Source organism: Bos indicus, chromosome 1 (genome assembly GCF_029378745.1).
Source record: "Bos indicus isolate NIAB-ARS_2022 breed Sahiwal x Tharparkar chromosome 1, NIAB-ARS_B.indTharparkar_mat_pri_1.0, whole genome shotgun sequence".
NCBI lineage: Eukaryota > Metazoa > Chordata > Mammalia > Artiodactyla > Bovidae > Bos > Bos indicus.
In genome coordinates, this window is record NC_091760.1 from 42,617,062 (window position 1) to 42,641,819 (window position 24,758).

A 24,758-nucleotide genomic window follows, 5' to 3' on the forward strand; every position below is an offset into this window, starting at 1 on the left:
TAGTACAGCGACTATGGAGAACAGTGTGGAGATTCCTTAAAAAACTGGAAATAGAACTGCCTTATGATCCAGCAATCCCACTGCTGGGCATACACACTGAGGAAACCAGAAGGGAAAGAGACACGTGTACCCCAGTGTTCATCGCAGCACTGTTTATAATAGCCAGGACATGGAAGCAACCTAGATGCCCATCAGCAGATGAATGGATAAGAAAGCTGTGGTACAGATACACAATGGAGTATTACTCAGCCATTAAAAACAATACATTTGAATCAGTTCTAGTGAGGTGGATGAAACTGGAGCCTATTATACAGAGTGAAGTAAGCCAGAAAGAAAACACCAATACAGTATATTAACGCATATATATGGAATTTAGAAAGATGGTAACAATAACCCTGTGTACGAGACAGCAAAAGAGACACTGATGTATAGATCAGTCTTGTGGACTCTGTGGGAGAGTGAGAGGGTGGGGAGATTTGGGAGAATGGCATTGAAACATGTGTAATATCATGTATGAGACAAGTCGCAAGTCCAGGTTCGATGCACGATGCTGGATGCTTGGGGCTGGTGCACTGGGATGGCCCAGAGGGATGGTATGGGGAGGGAGGAGGGAGGAGGGTTCAGAATGGGGAGCACAGGTATACCTGTGGTGGATTCATTTCGACGTTGGGCAAAACTAATACAATATTGTAAAGTTTAAAAATAAAATAAAATTTTAAAAAAATTGCTTCTAAGAAAAATATAAATTCAATAGAACCAAGTTGTATTATTAATAGAAAATAACTAATAAAAGCAAGGGGTAAGCTATTAGGCCCTCATATATACCCCACCCTCCATAGAATTTCATAATCAAGACATTACAATAGGCTAGTATGTAAATGGAATCATTAAATAATGAAGAAAACACTATAGATATAATATGGTAGAATTCACAGTGGGTGATAAACTTGGAATTTATACCCACATCTTCAATAGACTTGTTAAAACTGTCTCCTCTCTACAGATAAATAAAAATCAATAAGATAATAAGTTAAAATATGGATTATAGCTGCTATTAAGATGAGCAGCATAAAAAATCACCTAAGGCACTTATTTGAAATGCTAATTCCCAGTTTCCAGCCCCAGAGAATCATTTTCATTCCGTAAGTCTGGGGGAGAAGTAGCAAGGCAGGATCTGGAAATCTGTGTTTTTAATAAACACCCAGATGTGAAACAGGCTATCTGAAAGTCCATTTTGCTTAACTGCCCTAATATAATCTAGACACATATCCAATTATTCCTCCTCCAGCCTTACATGTCGTTAAATAAGACAAAAGTCACAAGCAGGTAAAAAATTTGTCCATACAATGGGAAAAGGGTGGGATAGAGGGAAGATGAGAGCCATGGACAGTGTTCACCCTAAGAGACCTTATTCTTTTAATATATATTCCGTGTAGCCCAAGCATTTTGTTTCAGTTTCTTATAGGAGATGGTTTATGGTATAAAATATGCTTAATAGTAAAGAGAAAAATTGTTATCCCTGATGTTAATTTTTTATTCCTCTGTTAACCTTTGTTTTACTGGCCTCAGTAGTCTCCACTTTGCTACCTTCATGTAGCTTCTTCTCTTTAGGTTATCTGTGATGGTAATTTTTTCCCAATAAACAGTCATTTATTGACTGATGTAGAAATGTATGCCCCTCTTTGGGAACTTATGCAAGGCCTGTAAATTCTGTGAAAATAAATCCTGAAACAACTGTAACCTGTGGCCAAAACTCAGATAACTCCTCAATAGCCATGTAGTTGACCTGGTGCTGAATTCTATCTCAGAGTTTTAAAACAGTTATGTATATTTCAGAATATACCATTGAATGTTTAATATCTCTAAAGTTTATGAGGTTTCACTGTACTTGGACATGATTAGATTTTGCTTGAACTCCAATATGATTTATGGGAAATAGAAGAAACTGCTGGAATTGCAGTTTCTAGAGCTTTAGCCCAGAATATATCTTCTGGTTCTACAGTGAAATTCATCCTCCATACTCAACATTAAAAAGTAGTCTTAGGATCACTTTATAAAAAGTACACATACTAGAAAAAAAGACATAAAAGCATGATAAAACAAAATAATACTTGCATATAATCATCATAAATGATACTACCAAAGTGTCATGAAACACTTGTATACATATGCCCCCTTGTGGTGAATGCATGGGACACAGGACATTTTAAAAGCTTTTCATAAATCAAAGAATATTTTTCTTAGTTTAGTATTGTGTGAGATAGAAAATGTACATTTTAATAAGTCCTAGTTTACGAGATTTGACTTATGTGTTGTTTACTAAAGCTTAATAACTCTGAACTATTTACCCATAAGAAAGAAGGAAGGATAAGAGAAAACTGAGTTCTAGTATTTAACTGAGAAGTCACCCACATTTACATTAGGATTCCAATACTGTACTTTAAAATGATTCAGTCGGTGTTTTTAGTGGAAAAATAATCCCAGTGAAAAGATTAAATGTAAAGTCAGAAGAAGGATTGTTAAAGTAAGTGAAAACAGCAAGTTTAAAACAAATTGGGTGGAAGACAAAGAAGCAGAAAGAAACTTAGTGGAAAAGAAAATAAAACATGCAGACTTTTCATTGACATTTTTAAATGCCAATGCTAAGTTTTCTTGCATATAAATGAAAGTCATGGTTTTGAGGACACTTCAGAGAAATAGAAGATATTTCAAAGGGCAAGAGGGCAACCATGATTCTTGGAAGACTCAAAGCAATGACAGATTCTGCAGATGGGGGCACAGTAGCCTATATATAATTGATACATAGAAGGGGAGAAAGGGTAGATTAAAAAACAGCAACTTGATTAAACCCTATTAATAAAGAGATAAATGGTCAAGGGTTAAACCAGAAAAAAAGATTGAAATATAAACTACTCAAGTGGATTTTCCATTATATAAGGAAAATTACCAGAAAAAATAATAGCAACTACAAGCGCTAGTATTCTATTACTAGTACTCTGTTTTAGAAAAATAAATGATATAAAGTTTGTGGATATGTTTTCCCACATTTATTTTGGACATGAGGGTAGTAATACATAAGTTACCTTTGAATAAAACATTGTCCTGTTTTACCACAGATTATACACAGGTTATATAATCCCAGAATTTAAACATTTGCTCAAGTAAGAATTTCCTCCATCCCACCAACACTATTACAGATTTATTCAAGTGTTAGAAATAGTCCAGAAAAAAATATAAGCCAATCTAGCACCTAGTAAGATCATGTGGAAAACTATTTGAATTTTTATTCCTCATCCTGAAACAAAAAAATATAAGGAACTCTCAAGAACAAAGCAGGACGTATTCTCTGTTATTTTGAATTCTGTTCCTGGCTAAATATTATTTTTAAATTCCTACTCTTGAAAACTTATAAAACATTGCTGGAAAAAAGGTTCTAATAATAATCTTAAAATATTCATTATACTTCCTTTTTACTGTTTTGTACTGTTCTCTTTATTTTTGAAATGTTGCTATATATTCATTTTTACTAGTTTTATAGCTTTGAATATTTTAGGTTAATCTGGGTCACATTTCTAATAGAAGTTTTTTAAAACTCCTCATGTCCCTTTACCGTCTAAATTGGAGCCATCTTGCCATTCACATTGACAGGAAGCACAGTACAGATGGAAATGAACATTGTGATTTGAAAGGTATTGGGACCACACTGTAAACTCCTATCCTTCAATGTACGTCGCTTGAATATAACTTTCCCAGAAAAATGCAAGATACACAAGAGGATAAGGGATGTTATGCCGCAATTTACAAGAAATAAACAAGAATAAGGAAGACAAAAATGAAACATGGATGTGGCACAATGTAACAGAAATATGCCCCATTGAAACAGCATTCTGTCATACTTCAAAACCAATACAGTATTGTAAAGTAAAAAAAAAAAAAAAAAGAATAAAATAAAATATGCTGAGAAGAGTTAGGAAAAAAAAAAAAAACAGCATTCTATAGGGTGACTTCTTACCTGATCTTATCTGTACTGACCAAGAATCTAAGCTATCATAGTCACAGAGACTCTGCCAGTAAAGATATCAATAGATGACAATGTCTGGAGACTCTTCAATTCTAGATCTTTGGGGATGACAAAAGGATTACTTAAAATGCCCTGAACCTACATTATGAAAATAAAATACATTTTATCAGACATTACATTAATCGTAAGTCTACTCAATACAAGAAAATAGTATTCTAATATTAAATTCTAATTTCTTCTCAGTAAAGAATTCATAAAAAATATCTAAGATAATTGTCTGTTTTGGTCTAATCTGAGTTCCTTTTCCAGATTTCAGTGACTCCTTTCTATATCTTGTCATTTCTATCAATATACTTGCTCAAAGTTCATGTCAGATGCAGCCTTTTTCACTGAATTTCTAAGATGAGTTACTTCCTATAAGAAAGTGGAAAATATTGGTTCCCTGCCATCTTTGTAAATCCAAAAATAACATCTCTTTTGTAGTGCCATAGCACTGACAGTATTTCTGAGCCCTCATACTATGAGCTGCATTTTTCATATAGATGGAAAATATTGATAAAGATTTTTTTGGTACAATGTTATCAAAAGAAATTCAGAGCAAAAAGAATTGTAAAGACAGAGCTCCCTGATGTTGGTCAGCTTACTTGGAGGTATCTCAAGCCCTCATGTTCATCTTAAGAAAGATGTTAACATAATTTAAGAGCTCCTCCAGTGGATTCTAACACTAAAGAAACTTCATAGAACATGGAGTTTATGATGGATGAAGACCTATTACTGAGATATAGTTTATAAAACTTTTATTTTCAAGCCGCAAATTCTAATTTTTAAGCATATAATCAGATTTTCAGACATCCAAACTAAAATACCTATTAGAAATTTTCTTCACCTGACTCTGTTAATCAGTTTGGGCTGCCATGACAAAATGCCATAGACTGACTGGCTTAAGCAATAGGAATTTATTTCTCCAAGTTCCGAAGGCGAAAAGTCCAGCATCAAGGCTTTGGCTTATTCAATTCCCTGGTGAGAGGTCCCTTCCTGGCCTGTAGAAAACCACCCTTTCACTGTGCTCTTACATGATTAAAAGAGAGCAAGCTCTCTGCTTCTTATCAGGACACAAATGCCATTATTGGGATTCCACCCTCATGACCTCATCCAATCCTAATAACCCCCCAAAGCCTCCACTTCTGAATACCATTACATGAGGTGGTTAGGGCTTCAACATACAAGTTTTGAGCAACACAAACATTCAATCCATCACACTAATCATCTCCTAAAGAGCTGAAAACAGGGAGATATGTTAAATGTTCCCCAAAATATTAGTTTGGTTATTTTCTGTGGTTGTATGTTAGTTGTTTATCCTTAAGCCAGGCCATTAAAATGGAAATTCTAATACATGAATGAATAGATCCAAAAATTTAAATTGCAACAAGATTTGCCTTCATTTAAGGGGTCCTCCTTAAGCAACATTACCCCCATCACATCTTTCACAGTTTATCTTTGGGACTTAAACAAATGTGTTCAAGTTGGAGATTTACACAGGTGGATTTCCTCTCCTGGATGTCCTTGTAGTCTTTGTATACATAGTTTGTGGATTGCATGGACAAATCAGTACTGCTTTGAGTGCTCTTTGGCAAATTAGTGAAAAGTAATGTGCTCTTTGGGTGGAAAACTCTGCTGTATTGTCAAGATGTCAAAACCATTGTTTTTGTATGTATGATTCAGGCGACTATCCTGTCTCACAGGACTTCCTTTTATGTCCTGCAGACCATCCAGAGCTCAAATAGGAGACAGAGATCTTTTTAGTTTCTCAAAATTTAAGAACTAAGCGTGTGGGAAGAGGTGGGAGATGAGGAAGGAAAAACAAATACCAATCCTCTTTGTCTTGAGTTTGAGCAATCAGCCTGTCCCCTTTTGCAAATATATCCTGATTTCCCCTTTTGCAAATATCTCCTGATTTCCACTAAAGAAAAGAAAAAAAAAATCAAATATTAATTGAACAAGTAATGAAAAAAGACACTAAAGATGAAACATATGTTTTAAAACATTAAACAAAATAACTGAAGATTAAGCAAGGTATAAACTGGATTTTTAAAGGACTTGAAATTGCCCTGGAAAATGGAAGATCTTCTTTCATGAGGGTATCTTATGAGGCCAGGACACAGTCCCTGCCCCAAACTTCAGCAAAGAGCCCTCACCTGGAACATCTGGACCTAAGGCATCAAGACAAGTTTCCCACTATGAGAAAGAGTTCTAGTTCATTTCCCAGATCACTTCATCTCTGACAGTACTGAATAAACAGTCTTCTACCTCTTCAGCTGATTTCTCATAGAGAAGAACTTTATGAAAGACTAACTTCTTAAATTCAAAAACAAAATAAGTCTTTAGGGAATGCTTAAAGATGCCTTTAAAATGTCTATTTTAATGTCATTCTTAGCATCTACTCTTAAAAACTGTAATAGTCACTTGAATTAAATATCCACCAACAAGAAAATAAATCATGATGTATCTATGTGATAGGACAGGTAGTATATATTGACAGTGTGCTTCCTGTATTTCTTATTCCTTTTACCACTGTTATGTACCCAGGCTCCTAATATACATTTGTTACCATACCAAACTTGGGTCCATTTGCCTGCTTACAGTAAAGTTGATATACTGACACAGATTGTGGTGAAGGAAAATGCAGAGTTTATTGCAGGTGCCAAACAAAGAGTACAGGAAGCTAATGCTAAAACATACTCAGACCTGCCAGTGGCTTTAGGGAATGGTTTTTAAAGTCAGAATAAGGGAGAGTGTTGTGAGGTGTATGATCAGCTCATAGACATTCTTCTGATTGGTTGGTAGTAAGGTAGTCAGGAGTCAATATCATCAATCCTCTCTCTGATTCCAATACATGTGGGGTCTTTGTGCTTTTGGTCAGCATTCAGTAAACTTCTTCCATCTGGTGGGGGTTTCAGCAAAACAACCCAAAAGTTATGGCTCAAAGTACTATCTATAGCCCTTGTTGTTATTCAGTTGTCAGCCAACTCTTCATGATCATATGGACTGCAGCATGCTAGACTTCCCTGTCATTCACTGTCTCCAAGAGTTTGCTTAAATTCATGCCCATTGAGTCAATGATACCATTCAACCATCTCATCCTCTATCTCCCCCTTCTCATTCCCTCAATTTTCCCCAGCATCAGGGTCTTTTCTAGTGAGTCAGCTCTTTGCATCAGATGGTCAAAGTATTGTGAGTCAGCTCTTTGCATCAGATGGTCAAAGTATTGGAGCTTCAGCTTTAGCATCAGGTCTTCTAATAAATATTTGGGGTTGATTTACTTTAGGATCAACTGGCTTGATCTCTTTGCTATCCAAGGGACAAGAGTCTCCTACAACACCACAGTTCAAAAGCATCAATTCTTTGGTGCTCAGCCTTCTTTAGAGTCCAACTCTCACATCTGTCTATGACTACTGAAAACACCATAACTTTGACTAGACAGACCTTTGTCAGCAAAGTAATATCTCTGCTTTTTAATATGCTGTCTAGGTGTGTCATAGCTTTTCTTCCAAGAAACAAGTTTCTTTTAATTTCATGGCTGCAATCACCATCTGCAGTGATTTTGGAGCCCCCCAAAATAAAGTCTGTCACTGTTTCTATTGTTTCCCCATCTATTTGCCACAAAGTGATGGGGCCGGATATCATGATGTTTGTTTTTTAAATGTTAAGTTTTAAGCCAGCTTTTTCACTCTCCTCTTTCACCTTCATTAAGAAGCTCTTTAGTTCCTCTTGGGTTTCTGCCATAAGGATGATGTCATCTGCATATCTGAGGTTGTTCGTATTTCTCCAGGCAATCTTGATTCCAGCTTGTGCTTCTTCCAACCCAGCATTTCACTTGATGTAGTCTGCTTGTAAGTTAAATAAACAAGGTGACAATATACAGCCTTGATGTACTCCTTTCCCAACTTTGAACCAGTCCATTGTTCCATGTCCAGTTCTAACTGTTGCTTCTTGACCTGCATACAGATTTCTCAGGAGACAGGGAAGGTGGTCTGATATTCCCATCTCTGTAACAATTTTCCACACTTTGTAGTGATCCACACAATCAAAGTCTTTACCATAGTCAGTGAAGCAGAAGTAGATGTTTTCTTCTGGGATTTTCTTGCTTTTTCTATGATCCAATGGATGTTGGCAATTTGATCTCTGGGTCCTCTGCCTTTTCAAAATCCAGCTTGTACATGTGCAAGTTCTCAGTTCATGTACTGTTGAAGCCTAGCTTGAAGGATTTTGAGCATTACCTTGCTAGCATGTGAAATAAATGCAATTGTGCGATAGTTTGAACATTCTTTGGCATTGCTCTTCTTTGGGATTAGAATGAAAACTGACTTTTTCCAATCCTGTGGCCACTGCTGAGTTTTCCAAATTTTCTGGCATATTGAGTGCAGTACTTTAACCTCATCATCTTTTAGGATTTTAATTAGCTCAGCTGAAATTTAGTCACCTCCACTAGCTTTCTTCATAATAGCTGCTTCCTAAGGCCTGCTTGACTTCACACTCCTGGATGTCTGGCTCTAAGTGAGTGACCACACCATTGTGGTTAGCAAGGTCATTAAGACCCTTGAAGAATAACTAAAGGTGTTTAATTTTATTTAATGGCTGAAGTATATTTTTCTTGTCTTTTTTGTTTGTTTGTTTCTTCATTTTCTCACTTCTGTGATTAAATGTATTCTTTGGAACTCAGGGAAGGCCAAGGAGGGTAAAGTTTTTCTACAAAAAAGAGTCAGGCAGAAGACATGGAGCAATCTACCCACAGGAAAACCCCATAGAGTCCTGCTCAGTTACACCTTTGCTCCAACAGTCAGCATCTGGGGCTTTGTCAGAAGACTGTCCTAAAGACTGCTGGCATCTACTTTGCCTGCAGCAAAAAGACCTGAGAAGCAACTTGGGATTTACATCCCACCAGGGACAGCCTTGGACCAATAATGGCCACTGAAGGAGGCAGAGGTATAAAGACTCCAGCATTCTTGCTTCTGACCTGGATGACTCTGCAGGAGAAATACAAAAAGAAATGCTTGAGAATGATAAACAGCAAGTTCAGAGTACGAGCCATTGGCTATGCTAGTTAGGGGAACAAATGAGATCTGGAAGAGCTCAGCTGTATCAGAAATACTGCATTTTTAAAGTCAGGTAGTGGATATGTGAGTAATCTTTGTATTAGTTTTTATGTGACATTTTTTGTCTGAAATATTTTATAATAATTTAAAGAGTTTTTTAAAGATTGACAAGAAAATGCTACATGCTTTTTTAATAGTAAAACATATATTTTCATGTTAAAAACGTCCAGCATCCTCACATTTGTCCTTCAAAGAGTGTATGTCCACCCAAATTAGAGCTAAAAGAGAAGTCCTTAAAACAGAATTCTGTAACCACTTAATCTTCCACTTCTCCTACTGATGCCACTTTTCCTATTCTTGGCATAGCTCATCAACACACATTTACACATGGTTTTCGTTCCCTGATCTTCCCAACCCTGAGCTCTTGGTCAACTATTTTAAGAAGGCACATTCATGCCTTGAATCATCTGTCCCCTTCATCTTCAGCCTCATCAAAATTCAGCTCTGGGTAACATATGTTTTCCCTTTTACCTACTTCTGTTTTGCGGCTCCTGACTTTTACCACTTAAGTGAAAAAACTCTGCCAACAGACTTCTCTACAGACTTTTCCATGAGAACAGCTGTTTGTAGGCACTTTGAAGATAGAGACTGTATTTTCCCTTGCAGTGTCTATCCCTGTGTTAGTTAGCTAGGGCTGCCATAACAAAATATCACAAGCCTTGTGACTTGAACAACAGGATTTATTATTTCACAGTTCTGAAGTCTTGAAATCTGAGAGCAGGGACTCTGCAGGATTGGTTACTTCTGAGAGCTGAGACAGAATCTGCTTCATGCCTCTCTCCTTGCTTCTGGTGATTTGCTGGCCATCTTTGATGTTCCTTGACTTGTAGAAGAATTATGCCATCTCAGCCTTCACGTTTACATGCATTATCCTTGTGTGCATGTCTCTGGGTCCACATCTTCTCTTTTCTGTACGAATGTCAGCTATATTGAATTAGGGATTCACCCTAGTCCTGTATGACCTCATCTTAACTAGATACATCTGCAGTAACCCTATTCCCAGGTAAGTTAAAGTACTGGGGTTAAAACCGCAACAAAGGAATTGTGGAGAGACACAGTTAAACTCATAAAAGCCCCCTATATTTGAAGTCAGAAGCATTTATTCATTGTCTTTTCTTGATCTAAAAACAGGCCTCTGTAGAAGAGGCTTTAGTTTGTTACTCAATAAATATTCCTTGAATTCAACTGTGAAGAGTAGGAGACATTGTCATTTCTGTTTTGACTTGAGCCCTTTACTTCAGTGTCCTGTCGTCTTAAGCACTACTCCAGGTAGTCTGTCTCTTAAGCATTCTCTTCCATTAAACAGGAGAGCATTATTTTCCACACAATGTAGCCTTGGAACACTACTATATTGGTTTCCCTAATGGGTTCTTCTGACTTACAAATGCCGGGTTTATTTTGGCTTGCATATGAAGTTTGATTGCATGCATTCATAATCGAGTTTCCCTTCTGATTTATTAATCAGAACTATCATATATCAAAATGATAATTAACTGGCAAGTTGTGGCAAATGTATACAAAGTTATTTATAGATATCTCGCACTTTGCATGTTAACATTATCTAATAAATCATGTAACAGTAAAAGTGGCAGAATACCCAAATTAAATCATTTACTTTTATTGAAAGTGTGAGATTTTAGAATACCATTCTTAAACATTCACAGCGTCTATGGCTTAATTAATCTGCTTCTCCATAATTTGACTCTAATATTTTGAAATGACCTCATAGATACATTTACCATTCAACATGGAAGTCTGTTGGGTTACATGTTCTGAATTTAATTCATACAGTATCATATTGGGAATGATATTGCTATAGACACATAGATATAGATACAACATTTCCATTTTCTCATTTACAGTTTCACTTATACCATAAGGAAACAAAATAAATTCTCATGTAATACATTTGAATATTTTCATGTCAGAGTGCCTGTATATAAATAAATATGAAAGGTATTAACTGATATAACTTTTTTCTAGGCATATCTGCTGAAAGCATCTGGTCATTTTAAAATACTTAAGCAAAAAAAATTAAGGAACACACAACTAGAGTTTTATGATTAGCTTTTAATTCTTTTTTTTTTTTTTTTTTACCAGCAATTACTTGGAGATTGAAGGGACTGAGACAGTCAAAAATTTTTTAGGTATCTTTTGTAGAGAATAGCCTAGGCAAGATCTTAAATAACATGAAGATCATGGCTCTTTGGAGAGCACAGTAGACCAATGTCTGAAAGGTCAAAATTCTGCTATTCCCAGTTTCTCCTATTTGCTCTTTATGGAGCAAATTAGAGAAGTGAGTGACACCATAGAAGTTATATGCCTTTGGAAATTACTTCTATTCAAGTTTCTGTTGACCCTTTCATATTTTCTTGGGACAGAAACAGCAGAACAATAAATATACTTGCCTTGCAGAGGAGAGCATACAAACTGTTGGCTGCTTTATCAAATTTTTCTCACAAGAGAAAAATCAAAAGCAGGTTCACCAAATTTCTCTCCCAAGAAAGTTTTTTTTTTTTTTTTAATGTTTGTCTTGAGAACTGGTCTCTGTCAATTAGGTCATGACAACGCATAACCACTTTTAGCAGATAGCTGTACCAACCAAAACATTTGAGGTGATGAGAATGAGCAACCACCCCCACAGACTTGCTTCAAGTTAAAATTAGAGCAAATCAGAACAATTCTGCCTCACATATCAATATTTATTAACAAACAGGAATGAGACATTCATACAATTTGTTCTGTGAGATGATGAAGTCCCAATTCTCCATTCTTATAAGGGATCCCTAAACATCTCACCTGGGGGGGGGGGGGCGGAATATATGTGTGTGTGTGTATATATATATATATATGTATATATATATATAATTTGAAGAAGCCTAAAACAACATCCAGAGGGCCAGGATTCTACAGCCTTACAACCCAGGCAGTCAGACATGTTCAGATTAAGTGTCACAACAATTTATGGAGCATTAAGAGATTAAATCCATCCCTTATGTGACAGCCCAGCTATAGGCCTTTCTGCATTCCTATATTCTGATTATTTAAGAGAAGAAAGTTACTGCCAAAATATTTTAACTAATACACATATCTTGAATGCCATTAGTCTCATCAATGAGGATATGCTTCTAAACCCATTATGCTAATCAACCATTCACTAATTTAATGAATGGAATTCCTTTTCTGATGTTTATCATGCTAATTATTAAAGCTTCTATTTTTGATCCAGCATAAATAGCTTAATTAGTTGTATCAACCTCCTCCGGAGTCCTGGTTTCCTTTTAGAATGCTAGTGAGCCATCACTGAGCTGTGAGATTCCAAAAAGCTGTGAGTGACCAATTCCAACTGGTCATCACATCTACAGTGTAAGGTACACTAAGTAATTTACACTAAATCACAGACATCACAGCATTACAGCAAATCTCTAAGATACTAAGATCTTTTATGGTACCATTATTCTATTATCTGCCTTTATCTTTTTTTTGTCTCTTTTTGGCTATGCTCTCCTTTATGCTAATAGGCATTCCTCTTTGGCTTCTTCTCTTTCTTCAGTTTGTTGGTCCATGTCTCTCTGATTTCTTATCTTATGACTCCTAGGAAATAAGATTTTCCTGTCACTACCTACATTGATATTTTCTCCAAAAGAGATCTCTAGACCACCCACTTTCAGAATCATCTGGGATAAAATGAGAGAAATGCATATTCCCAAAGAGCATCACTGCGCTTTCTCTAGAGATCTGCAGTTTTAGCAGACACACCCTCTTCATGGTTCTTATACACACTAAGCTTTGAAAGCACATCCTATTTCTCCTGTTCCAGTCAGGTAGCAAGATTTGTATTAAACATAAACTATGTGCATATTGGTTTTATTTAGGTTATTTTTACTTGGTGCATCTACTTTTCAACATATTGTGGAATCTTCATAAATATTCAGTAACTGTAAAGCAAACTCTCAATTATTCAGGTGTGAATTAACTAGCTGATGGATTATCCAAGCTTTTAGCTTCTTCCACCTTCTTCTTAATGTGTTGTGGCTATTTCTCTGGGGAACAAATCACTCATTTGTTGCAACTTGTTAGCAAGTTTGATAAAAGGCTGAGTTTCTAGGCATATTGAAATGAAGTTGGGGTTTTCTGTGTAATAAATATCCTACCCAGAAGGACCATTCCTTCTAAAGATAATGAAAAACTAGCTGTAATATCTACCAGTCAAATAAGGACCAAAAGCACTAGCCCAACTCATTTGCTGGGAAATAAAATTCTTCATACTTATCATTACAAATTACAATATATATTGCTAAATAGCCACACAAAATATCAAAATATAGCTGCAACATCAGGTAATTAAGTGGAGGGTAAAAAATTGCTTCCCATAAGGGTTTCAAAATACCATCGATGGTATCCTTAGACAAAATTGGGAAAAGTTAAAAAGGGACAAAGGCAATCTTTCTTCTCAGATATATCTGTTTTCTATAGAAAACAGAATATTTAGCCATCTCTAATGAGATTTGTCTACTTTCCATCTCTCATGTGTATTTCACTTATGCACATTTCTTTCCATGGGGTTTACTCTGGTTTCCTGGGATATTACTGCTATGTGATTATAGGCATATCAAGTTTTAAGACCTTTCTTACACAATGGCAAATTCTTACATGTAAGCAGCTGTCTGGTCATCTAACATACAGAGCCTGGATCACTCACTTTCAAGTAATTTATGAGCAGCTTAACATGGTGATTCACACCTTTGAAAAAAAATACGCTTTGATTTCAGCAAAGCCTAATGGCTTTATGAATTTTAGCACATAGCATACTCACTTCACCCTAGTATACTCACTATCCACAGAGGTCCTTTGTCAATCCCAAATACCACCACCACACACACTTCCATCTCCTTCTTCAAAACAGATGTCATGAAGGCTTCCCGGAGTTTTTTTACTAGACTCTGCTGTTCATCTGCTCAGGATTCCTAACTCTTACACAAACAAGGGTTTCACTCATCGGATCTAGGAGGTGTGGGATGGCCCCCTAGATGACCTCTAAGAACACCTAAGTTTAAATTACTGTAGATCTTCTGGGTGGGCTGTATTAGTTCCTTTCACAATCTTTGGTGGCCCCTGTGAGGTGTCAACTCAGTCACTGACCATACATTTTTTAAAATATCACTGAGAGTCAGTTCTCCCTTCTGTAAAAACATGATACCACCTATGTGGTTTATTGTAAACTTGGCCCACCTATAGCATAAATAACTTCCTGTGAACAGAAAGCCAGCTAAGAACAGGAGACATGGGGTTTAGGAACAAGTTCTCAAGTAGCCACACCATTCAGTCATTGTCTGTCCCTCTCTTTCAATTCAGTCCCTGAAGACTGGGGCAAGGTGGGAGGGGGAGAGAAAGGAAATAATGACAGGTGACATGTGGACCTCCTTTCTTAAGGAAAAAGCTGGTAAGATAAATTCTTTTTCAGTCCCTGGAATCCTTTTTTAAAAAGCCTGCTTCAGTCTGCTGTTACTTGACTGGTGTATGAGAACTACGTGTTGGAAAGTGTGGATTTATAGAGCCTATTCAGTTGGATTACCTAGGTGGCAAAGTCCTCAATGGAAGTCAAATGTAAAATGCTTAATTTGCACATTGCCTTATTATTCTTTAATATCTAGTCTCCTTGCTATAATCTTGATACTGTTTGCAGGGAGGATAGTACTTTAAAATACCTTAGACTCAGGCCAAAATGATTTAATCCTTTTTTAAAACTGTGCGCAGGAACTGTTAAGAAATTGCTGCAGGAGTCTTGGGTTAAAAGATGAAATCCTAGAATAAATTTTCAATGTCAAAAATTAAAAAGAGTAGAAATAGAAGCTATAATTTTGATCATTTTCTTTCCAAAAGGTTTAACCTCCTTCCTTATGCACACTGCAAAGCTGTTTAGATTCTCATTTCAGTCAGAATACCTTTGACTGCCCCACTGTGGCTGCTGAGAACTTGATTTAGGATATACCATGCACTAGTGGATTATACAGTCCATCGTTACTCCTGAAAGGATGAGCTCTTAGTGCTTTCCAGAGGAAAAATGGAAGAGTTTCAAAGAATCTACTTAAATCTCAATTAAATTTAGCTCCAAAATTGTATTGTTCCTTTCCTAGTCAAAGGGATTAATTATATAATAAGTCTTTTTCAATTCCAATTTAAAGTTCTGATTCTTACCTCTTAAATCACCCAGAGTGCTTTTGTGGGTCTACCGAATAATACTCCAACTTCCAACTCTAAAGAATGCTGCTGCTGCTGCTGCTGCTGCTAAGTCACTTCAGTCGTGTCTGACTCTGTGCTACTTTCTGCTGAATAGTTTTTGCCTTTATAATGATAATCCCATACTTTACTCCCTGCAACTTCGCTCTGAATAGTGTTTTGCTATTAGCAGTCCTTGTTCCAAACTATTCTTATTTCTACAAATTAGGTGAGTTTTTGGCTTTCAAGACCAGCACTTTATTTACTATAATTCTTTTTACCTGTTGAGAGGAGTAGGGGAATGATTAGAGGAAGTTTAGGTAGAAAAGAAGAATTGCATAGTCACTGAAAATAGTGAAGGTCACAAGGAGGCAAAACAGACACATGCGTGGAGGAGAGTGTAAACGTACTGCTGCATCCCTAGCCTACTGTTTTTGTTTGTTTGTTTGTTTGTTTGCTTTTAAAAGACAGGAAAGAAGAAAGGAGAAAGGAAAGAATCAAAAGAAATTAGGAAGAAGGAGGAAGGGAGAAGAAGGAACCCCTGATAGGAAGGATGATGAAAGAGGAGGGGAAAGATACCTTTGAACATGTCAAAGTGAGTTCTCCTTAAATCCTGCTAAGATTGTTTTTGTTACCATTTTATATAAGCGACTTCTCTCAGGGTCACGTGAGAGCAGAAACTTATTCCTTACTCTAAAAAACTAAACTAAATATTTTTCCTTTAAATTGATTTTGCTGAAATGGATTTTTCATATTGGAACCTCAGCTTTGATTCATTTGCATTCCAAAGTGAAAATGATCTGAGTAGTGAAAAGGAAATGGAAACTTCACCAGCTAAAATTTCCCTGAACTTATAGTAGAAGTGTGTGGAGCTGACTCTCTAAACCAAATGTCTGCACATCTGACCATTAAAAAAAAGTCCTGAAGGAGACTAGCTATTAACAGAATTCTGTGGATAATTCTCTTTTTAAATTATGAAAAATCTTTAAACATCAATTATCTTCACACTACTTCCTTATCTCTAGTTTTTCTTCTCTTTAAAGTCAGAGTTGCAAGCATTAGGTTTGTAAAGACTCATTTCTGAGGTATTATTTCAGTAGCCTCAATATGAAAAAAAGCTGGAGGGTAGAAAGGAAGAACAGAGACAGGAAGAGGGTGAAAGAGAAGGAAGAGACCTAGGAAGGAGAGTGGCATGAATAGTCCAACCAATTGCAGACATAGCAGGGGAGGAGAGGAGATGAAACCATTACTTTGAAGGGATAACATCCCCATTCACTTTGTACTGATGGAAGATGAACTGAATTAGTAGTTATTGAAATATGAGCCTTTTCTGTGTTTCTCCAGTTGAGTTTTGGGATGTCTTGCTAGCAGCCTAACCTAATTTGGCAGAAAACAGGTTAGGATCAGGTTAAGACTATTAGTTCCACTCTAGGTTACATGTAAGGGTGGGTTTACCACAATATGAGGACTTCAGAACAAGTTTTCCAAACAGAAAGCCCCCAAATCAGGATAAACCTTATTCCGCAGGCCTCTATAGGCTGGGCCATTGACCAAGTCCATCTCCTTAAGAATCTCTTTGCTCCAGACTTGTACTTCTGAGCACATGGGGAAGTATGAGTACCATGAATACCATGTCTCTAACAAAAACTGCATCTTGCTTTCTGCAATAATTTTTAATTATAACTCTGTCTAGTATTAAGCATATATTTTACCCTTGACTTAAATAATATAACTTATGTAGTAGTAGTGTGGAATAGCTTTCCAAAAGTCTTAAACATTCCAAAGAAAAGAGTGACATTTTGTAAGAAAGACCTATACTTAAAATGATGTGAAGGTAGAAAAACAGAGAGAAGCTAACTTATAACACTAAAAGCTAACTGTAACACTCGACCGGAAAAAAAAAAAAAAAAACTAGATGATTAGGTAGTGATTCATCGCCCAAGAAATAATGCCTATGTGAGTGGTAATGGAAGCATATTAACAGCACTGTGTTTCTTTTCTAAGTATCTGAAACTGCATTCCAACCAAGTGAACATATTGTCTTGATTCTACTACCCACCTAAGGATTTTAATAAGGCTGTATTGATCCACTCCAGCTTGCTTGCTAATGCTTCATAACACACTCAGCCAAGAATGGTTGCAATGTACTTCTTTTCAGCAGTTCATTTTTATCCATTTGAGCCTGCAGTTTTCAAGAATATTTGGGTACTTCTGGCTATACAAAATAATTTTCCTTTTAGACAATAAAATAATTTATCTACTCATTTTATTAATTAATAAACCCATATTCTGCCTTTCTCCTAAAGAGGATGAAAACACATTTTCTCTAGACAGGACCAGCTTCTGCTCTGCACATGTGGTAGCCCTGTGACTTAGAGGAATCAGGAAAATTTAATTACAGAGTTTGAATCAAGTCCTTGAAAAGTACAGTACAATGGCCTCTGTACTGCAGCCACTTATTGAAGCCACTTTAGGAAATGGTTATTTGAGTCTAATAACTGACTGATTCAATTAAAAGGAGACAGGAAAACCATTTGCTGAAGCAGGCACTCTGTTTATTATTCACTGCTGTCATCTAAAGCACATTTCTTAACCACAACCTTGCGCTGTGGTTCTCCATCCTTCCCCATCCTTCTCTATTTGAAGGCTATGACACAAACCCGTTTTTTACTCACTTCACCAGGTATTCTCAGCTAGGAAGTGGCGTGTGATTAGGAATTCGGGGTGTGATTAGGAATTCAGGGTGAGATTACACGAGCAATTAAAACCTTGCAGGAGTGCTCGCTTCGGCAGCACATATACTAAAGTTGGAACAACACAGAGAAGATTAGCATGGCCCCTGCGCAAGGATGACATGCAAATTCGTGAAGCGTTCCATATTTTTAATAGCCAGGACATGGAAGCAACCTAGATGCCCATCAGCAGATGAATGGATAAGAAAGCTGTGGTACATATACACAATGGAGTATTACTCAGCCATTAAAAAGAATACATTTGAATTAGTTCTAATGAGATGGATGAAACTGGAACCTATTATACAGAGTGAAGTAAGCCAGAAAGAAAAACACCAATACAGTATACTAACGCATATATATGGAATTTAGAAAGATGGTAACAATAACCCTGTGTACAAGATAGCAAAAGAGACACCGATGTATAGATCAGTCTTATGGACTCTGTGGGAGAGGGAGAGGGTGGGGAGATTTGGGAGAATAGCATTGAAACATGTATAATATCATGTATGAAACGAGTCGCCAGTCCAGGTTCGATGCATGGTACTGGATGCTTGGGGCTGGTGCACTGGGATGACCCAGAGGGAGGGTAGGGGAGGGAGGAGGGTGGAGGGTTCAGGATGGAGAATGCAGGTATACCTGTGGTGGATTCATTTCGATATTTGGCAAAACTAATACAATATTGTAAAGTTTAAAAATAAGATAAAATTTAAAAAATAAATAAATAAGTAAAACCTTGCAGGATTCCAATATATCAATATATATAGCCAAATGGGGATTCTCTCTCCCATTCTGATGAAAATCACATCTCTGGGGCCTGTGCTTTGCAGCAGACAAACTGCAAAAGAAATAGCAATACACTGTTATACATTTAATTCACAAGGAGAACAGCAGAAAGCAATCAGAGACCTGCTTCAATTCCAGTTTTATGGTTAAACAAACTGCACAGGCCTTGAATGGGAAGTTTAAAGAGTAACAAAGACCCAGTGGAAAGTGACAACCCAAAGAATCTACATAGCATAACTCTTGTTTTGGAACCTAGAAAACCAAATTATAACTTTATTAGCATAACTTTGAAATTCACTTTATGATACAATAGAGTGATAACCTTATCCAAAACATTTGTTCTCTAATTTCTGAATATGTATCTATATACCTTATTAAAGAACAAACCCTGATATATTACATCAAATTTTTTCATTGAACTTCAGGAATGCTTACATAGATAAATTAAATCTTAAATCAGAAGTAAACTACTGTACTGGATGTCATCCTGTCATCTTTTGACTTAAAAGGTAAAAGAATGGCCACCTTACAAAATTCTAAAATGTATGCAAGAGTAAAAAGAAAAAAACGGAAGTGATTAGAAGTGATCCAATTCTGGGTGATTCTGGGTGTATTCTTAAGACACAGCTAACAGCATTCTTGTTGCTCTAGACATGATTTTATTTTTTTAATTTAAAGGTAAAAGGAAAATTCTAAGGTTTCCTAGGCTACCCAGAAGGGAAGAATACATGGAAAAGCACTTAGGGGAAAAAAATACTTGATTTTAGATATGTTAAGTTTTATGTGCCAGTTATATAACCAACCTAGATAGCATATTAAAAAGCAGAGACATTACTTTGCCAACAAAGGTCCATCTAGTCAAGGCTATGGTTTTTCCAGTAGTCATGTATGGATGTGAGAGTTGGACTGTGAAGAAAGCTGAGCTCCAAAGAATTGATGATTTTGAACTGTGGTGTTGGAGAAGACTCTTGAGAGTCCCTTGGACTGCAAGGAGATCCAACCAGTCCATTCTAAAGTAGATCAGCCCTGGGTGTTCTTTGGAAGGAATGATGCTAAAGCTGAAACTCCAGTACTTTGGCCACCTCATGCGAAGAGTTGACTCATTGGAAAAGACTCTGATGCTGAGAGGGATTGGGGGCAAGAGGAAAAGGGGACAACAGAGGATGAGATGGCTGGATGGCATCACGGACTCAATGGACGTGAGTTTGAGTGAACTCTGGGAGTTGGTGATGGACAGGGAGGCCTGGCGTGCTGCGACTCATGGGGTTGCAAAGAGTCGGACACGACTGAGCGACTGAACTGAACTGAACTGAACTGATATAACCAAGGAAAGATGTTGAGTGCAAGATGTATATAAGGCTAGAAGTGAGGGAAGAAATTCAGGCTGGGGATACACATTTGCAAGTCACTGGCATATCAGTGATATTTAAAGCCATGAGACTGGATGAAATTGCCAAATATGAGAAGAGTCCTGGGTCAGTCTGAGCTAAGACGTTGGGAAGAGGATGAGGAGAATAATGAGAGGAAATAATCATCAAGGTAGAAGAAAAGTGAAGAATACATGATGTCCAGGGATAAAAGTGAAGGGTATTTTAAGGAGAAAGGATATATTAATATCAAGGGAGAGGATGTGAGAGTTGACCATTTGATTTAACAAAAAGGAGGCCACTGATGTCTTTGAAATAGTAGTTTCAGTGTTAACAGTGAAGGTAAAGGTTTGACTGGAATGAATATAAAGGAAAATGAGGGGAGAAACATTGAGGCCAGGATGTATAGATAATTTTTGAGAAGTTCTATAGAAAGAAGCAGAGAAATGGGACACAAGCTGGAAAAAGAAATTAAGACAGTAGAACATTTTTAAGATCATAGTATGGTATGACTTTTCTCTCTAGAGAAACAGGGCAGTCAGATTTCCTGAAATTATGTCCTTGAGAATAGAATATAATGCACAAGAGGAAGGACTGATTTTAGATTAGGAGTAAGAACTGTTCATCTCGAGTACTGGAAAGAAAATAGAGTACATGGGTCCGGATGTGATCATGCCAGTTTATTGAAGTTCTCTTCAGGATAACTATTTTCTCAAGCATGTTAGAAATATAATCAGTTATAACTGAGGATGAGGTAGGAAATGTTAGTGGTTTAAGAAGGATATGATATGGAATAATCATCAGGAGAACAGAAACGTTACCTAGCGTTTTGCCATCTGAAGTGGTAGCCACTTGACATATGTATCTACTGAACACTGAAATGTGACTTGTGTGATTGAGAAACTGATTTTTTATTATATTTGATTTTAATTAATTTTGATTTAAAAATTGATGCTCGTTCTAGTCTTCTGAAAAATCTCAGAAGGTTTTGAAAAGCTTGAGTATGTAATTCTGTGGTTTCAGTCATATATTTTATAGAATTTAAATGGAGATCAAGCATTTTTATGAAAATTTAGCATCCAAATTGAGAAGTGTTGTATGTGTAAGATACAAACCAGATTCCATAGAATGAAAAAAGTGAAATCTCTCATTAATATTTTATATCGATTATATGTTGAAATAATATTTAAATATATTGGATTAAGTAAAACATTTTAATTTAACCTTTTTACTCTGTTTTTAATGTGCCTGTTAGAAAACGTCAAATTATACAAATGGGTCACATTACATTTCTGTTGGAAAATGAGGGCCAAGGAAAAGGGAACATGCTTCTCTCCTGCTAGGGAGGTAAAGAATCCAGGATGGTGATTCAATTGCCCCTTTACTAGTATTTGACCTAAAAGCTTAGCATTTAAACTGAAAGAAGTAAAATCTTCCATATAACTTTGTTCTGTTTCTCCCAGCATTCTAATCATTTTGCTTTATGTATTTTGATGTTGGCTATTTTATACACAAAATTTTATAACTATTACTTTCATTCTTGTTAATATGAATAGTACAGATCCTGATTACACTTCTGTTTTGATTGATGTGGAATATTTTTGTACTTTTTGTATTTAATCTTAATGGGTCATTTTATTTTGGATTATTGTCTTGCAAATAGCCAGTTAGGTGAGTGTGTACATACATGTATGCATGAGACTCAATCTGAGAGTCTGTATCTTTTAATAAATAATTTAACACATCTTCATTTATTATAACTGATATGCTTAGTGTTACTTCTGTCATCTTATTTTTCCAATCTACCTTTTCCTATTTTCATAGTTTTTCTGCATTAGTCAAATAACTCTGTTTATTTGTAATTCATTGGTGAGTTAGAGGTTTTCTACTGATAGTTACCTTAATATGCTTTTAACACATATTTTGTATCCTTTACCCTATCAACTCTCAGAAAGGAATTTGCCTAGCTCTTACATCTCTTGCCCCCACTACTTCTAAGATTTTTAGCAATTAATCTATTATTTAGCCTTTTTCTTCATTTCAGTGGCAATTTGGAATGTGCAAGGCTTAGTAACACACTGTCAGGTCTTTTCTATGAACTACAAGATAATCATGGAATTCTGTGTGTAGTAGTATACAAAGTGCCTAAACCAATAAATCATGACTTCTAATATGCGAAATGCATTCTGTGGTACTAGTGGGCATGGTAAACAAGGTTGCAGGAAGCTGTTAAAAGTAACTCTAAGTATCTCATGCCTGATTAATGTACTATAATACGGCACATGCTTAATGAAAGAGTCATTAACTGGAATATAATTAAATGTTTAATTCAGTCCCCAGTCAATCATTTGCTTTTAAATATACCTAAGAGTAAATAACCTTAGCTATTTTGGATTTTACCTTGATCTTATCTAGAACGTGAATAGAGGGGCATCTGTGGATGTACATAGAGGTACCAGACCCCTCAATATGACAAAGCATCTTTCTTTGAGAAATGTTTTCCTGGGATAACCCCAAAGGTGGCCTGTTCTTAAGTTATTTTGAGTTTGCATTTCTGTGTTATTAATTCACCAAGGGACATCAGCTTATAAAAGTTTCTTAGAAGGCTCAACATTAAAACATTTGTTTAACCCTTTGTGACCCAAAGTATTTGACCCTAAATGTTTTGCTTGCCTTACACTGGCAATTTATTTTCAGGGAACCTGTTTCAGTAAGTGTTGTTGCATGATGTTCTGTCATGAAATGGTTAGAGAAGTCGCTTTTACTTTCTTAGAACAACACTTGATTACACAGAGCTCCCAAAGTACGTCTTATATTTTTTATGTCTTTTAGGGTTTTAATGAAATACCTCTGTCAGTTTTGACTTTCAGCTCCCCTTCCTCCCTCCCTGCTCAAATCTGCAGACAAATATAAACCCGATGGTGGGAAGAAACCAAGAAATTGCAGCCATAAGCACATGTACTCCAACCCACATCTGTTCTCTGCAATCTAAGGATTCAGTAACATGTCTGGCTCACAGTGCTCACTCTGTTCTCTCTTACTGTGCTTTCTCTGAGAGACTTGCCCTGTAGAAGGAGACTTCTGGAGCGCCAGGCCCACAGTGTACCAGGTAGACACACCCAGCCACGGATCACACACCCTAGGATCTCTCAACAACTGTGTATGTGTATCTCTCTCTAGTTAGACTCTCAATTCCTTGAAGGAGGCATCAAAGAACATATTTATTTTTATATCTGTGTGTGCAGTATAGGTACTTAAGTGTTACTGAATTCATGAGTCACCTAATAAAGTGAAAAGTGAAAAATGGGTGGGTTCCCCAGCTTCTCAATTATTTCAGATGTAAGCATTTGAACAAAAATGCCAGGACATGAGCTAATAGCATCATAGTTTGTTTGTCTATTATCGGTTTCCAAATATTTGGCTTTCTGAGGTGTTTTAAATAATAGAAGACAAGAAGGAATTTTAAAAATCTTTGTATTTTTACTTTTACAATGAAAAACTATTAAGTATTTTTTTTGTAACTGCTGTATCACACACATGCATAGAAGAAATACACAGAATCAACATCAGGATTAACAAAAAATAAAGGTCAGTAGGTCAAGACAAGAATGATAAGACATCAGATTCATGGATCAATAATAAAAAAATAGTCAGATAGGGAAAAAAATGAGAAAAATCAATTCACTGAAGATGAAATGCGAATGACAGTGAACATATAAAAAGCTGCCCAACCTCACTAATAATTGGAAAAATGCAAAATAAAACTAAATAAGATTGTATTTTCAAGCATAGGACTAGCAGAAATTAAAAAGATTTATGATATCCAGAGCTGGCAGTGATAAGTACAAATAAGTACTCTCATACACTGTTGGTGGGAGTATAAATTAATAAGCCTATTTTGAAGCGCATTTGGCAGTATTGCAAAATTTCAATTTGTAACTTTTAGCCAACTAGAACTCTTTTCCACAGAAATACTTTCACATGAGAACAAACTTATGCACAGGATACTGAAAGCACCATTATTTATGATAGAGAAAATTGAATGCAAATGAAGTATCCTCCAATACAGTAATAATGAATCAATAATTATACATTTGCACAATAAAATATTATACAGACATTAAAAATAGTGAAGCTGACTTTCATGGATTGACTTGGAAAGATCTATAAAGCATAGTGTTAAGGGAAAAAATTAAAAGCATATTGGGGATATAAATTTTGAGCATAATATTTTTATATATATTTATGTATGTTTATTCAGTTAATAAATCTGTTACTTGTACAGGCTCTTTAAGCTACTCAAACATCTGATGCACTGGTATGTTTGTAATTAAATACTACATTATAAACAAAGAAAAATGTGCTAAAGCAGGTTGGTGTAATACCAAGCTCAACCTTGTTACTGACTAGGACAGAGCTGAAGAAGAGCTAATATGTTTTATTCTGTGTAGTTCTATATAATTTGAATCCTTTGTAACAA

The 24,758-nt window shown here is 36.1% G+C and overlaps 1 protein-coding gene and 1 non-coding gene across 5 annotated transcripts in view; both read left to right on the forward strand.

Annotated features, from left to right (window-relative positions):
• EPHA6 (EPH receptor A6) overlaps positions 1-24,758 on the forward strand; it is a 1,027,581-nt gene that overhangs the window by 907,606 nt on the left and 95,217 nt on the right. The gene's annotated exons all lie outside the window — the stretch shown is intronic.
• On the forward strand, positions 18,171-18,277 carry LOC139185389 (U6 spliceosomal RNA). The gene has a single exon (XR_011569022.1). It is a non-coding gene; the product is annotated as a U6 spliceosomal RNA (small nuclear RNA).